Source organism: Setaria italica, chromosome III, assembly GCF_000263155.2.
Source record: "Setaria italica strain Yugu1 chromosome III, Setaria_italica_v2.0, whole genome shotgun sequence".
Taxonomy (NCBI): Eukaryota; Viridiplantae; Streptophyta; class Magnoliopsida; order Poales; family Poaceae; genus Setaria; species Setaria italica.
The window spans coordinates 18,761,739-18,764,022 of record NC_028452.1 but is presented as its reverse complement, the minus strand read 5'-3'; positions in this window follow the sequence as shown (position 1 = coordinate 18,764,022).

Below are 2,284 nucleotides of genomic sequence, written 5' to 3'. Positions count from 1 at the left end.
AGTGGACTAAAGGGTGTTGGGAGACCCCTACCCTTCATTTACTGCGCCTCCCTCCCACCCAGCTCCCTCCCGCCCGCCACCTCCCTCCCACCCGGCCTCCCTCCCGCCCGCTGCCGTCGTCGCCCATCGCCATCCCTCGCACCGCTGTCGTCCCTCCCGCCCGCTGCCCTCCCTCCCAGCCCCTGCCGCCCTCCCGCCTGCCGCCGCCCTCCCGCCCGCCACCGTCGTCACCCGCCAGCGTCGCCTCCCGGGGACTACCGAGGTCGCGGGGTGCCGTTGCCGTCGGCATGAATGACCGTCGGGTGAGGAGGCCGGCGCGAGCAGGGGCGCGAGGCTGGCCCCGCTTGCCTGTGTCCCAGCACAAACCCAAGTGACGACGGCGCTTGACTGGCCACAGACGGACGCACGGGCGTGGAGGCCACAGACTGCCGGGGTCGCGGGGTGCTGTTTCCATCGGGATGAGCGACCGTCTGGCGAGGAGGTCGGTGCGGGCAGGAGCAAGGGGAGGGGCGTGAGGCCGGCATAGGGATGGAGTGGAGTCTATTGCAGTACGAGCGGAGGATGATCCCATGTGCGAGATGGCATAGGGGTACCAGAGGTAGGGAAGAAGGGTAAAGGGGTAGGGAAGAAGGGTAAAAGGATCTTTGCTTAACAGTATTTATGGACTTTAATACATTTTAGTCCATGTAACCAAACAGAAGTGGGACTAAAGTATAGTCCATGGACTAAAGGAACCAAACACGAACTTACTAGGCAGCTATATGTTCAAACCTTAAAGCTACTACACAAGTGCTTTTTACATGCTCATGGTCCCACTTGCATGAAAAGTTCTGCGTTGTGTCAGATGAGGAACTAGTTACCCCTGCAGATCTCTCTGACAACCTGCGGAGAGGTGGAGGCTGGGGCTCCTAGACAGCATGGAGCGTTGGGCCTAGCCTTGACTCACTGCAAGGGCAGTACTGAGAAGCCTTGTCGCCTTTCAGAGTGGCGTTCGAGCCTATGTGGCCCTACGAGACATACTCATACTCCCTCATCACTGGAAAAAAATCATTCAACAAATTCCATGATAGATTAACAACTATATGAAATAATGTTACGAATCTATTTATTAACCATATTTGATAAGAATTGGCTTACACAACTGTCGATGCGAAATCTGGCCGATAAGTAAATATTTATAGTTTTGTTGTGCGTTAGATCGGATATAACCTAGCACACAATGACACAGATGTATACTGGTTCGGGCAACGCGCCCTACACCCAGTTCGGGTCAGGCGGTCGACTTTATTCTTGAGCCTAGGTGCTCAAAGTTTGCAGTGGGGGTACAGACGAGAGGAGGATGAGAGGGGGTGCTTGAGTCCTGACCTTGTTCTCATCTCAGTGGAGGAGAGTGGCAGGAGTTCAGACACGCGCTAAGTGTGTGAGAGTGTGGAAGTGTAAGAGTGTGTGTGTGAACGTTTGTCTCCTCTAGAGGTGGAGGGTCCGTCCCGTTTTATAGTATAAGAGAACGGCCTTACAGGTCGGCAAGGATAAGAGAGCGAGTGTACAGGCACTACCTGATCTTATCGAAGTCCTCGTCGCCAGGTACGGTATGGCCTCCATCCTCGGTCCTTGTTCTCCACGTTAGGCCACTCTGTCGGAGAAAGTAGGTTTACGGCGGCACTGTACAGGCGTGTGCAGGGCATGGCACGGTACGGTTCTGCGTACGGCCGGCTGACTCGGGTGCTTCCTCGTTATCTATCCCACCTGCTCCCTGGACCCACCTGAGCGGGCGTCCCCGGTCGGCTGTCCCAGTCAACCCCAACTGAGTCGGTCGGGGAGGGGGGGAGCAGTACGAGTGGTACGGCTATCCCCGGTCGGGAGTACCCAGTCGGGAGAACTCAGTCGGGGTCGGACTGTGACCCCACCCCCGACTGATTCCTTCTGGTCAGGGCACCAACCAGGCTTTCCGGGTTGAAGGGGCTGGCTGGTGGCCAGATCGTGGTCTCGGCCTGGCTTCGCGTAGCTGGGCTCGCCTAGGTACGCGTTGTTGCGGCGCCCTTCGTTGGGCCAAGTGTCGCGGGAAGCCAGTTCCGTTGGGGATCCTGGGTTATGGACCCATCAACAATTCTTATCATTGTTACTCCCCATTTAGAGTTCGATTTTCCTTCTAACATAGACGTCGATGCCTGCAACATGCTCTCTACGATTTTAGACATATGCGGTTCGATTTCTCTCAACACTAGTTCTGTCCTTAGATTTGTTTTAAGCCGAATCTCTCTAACTTTGATCAAATCTAAAATAT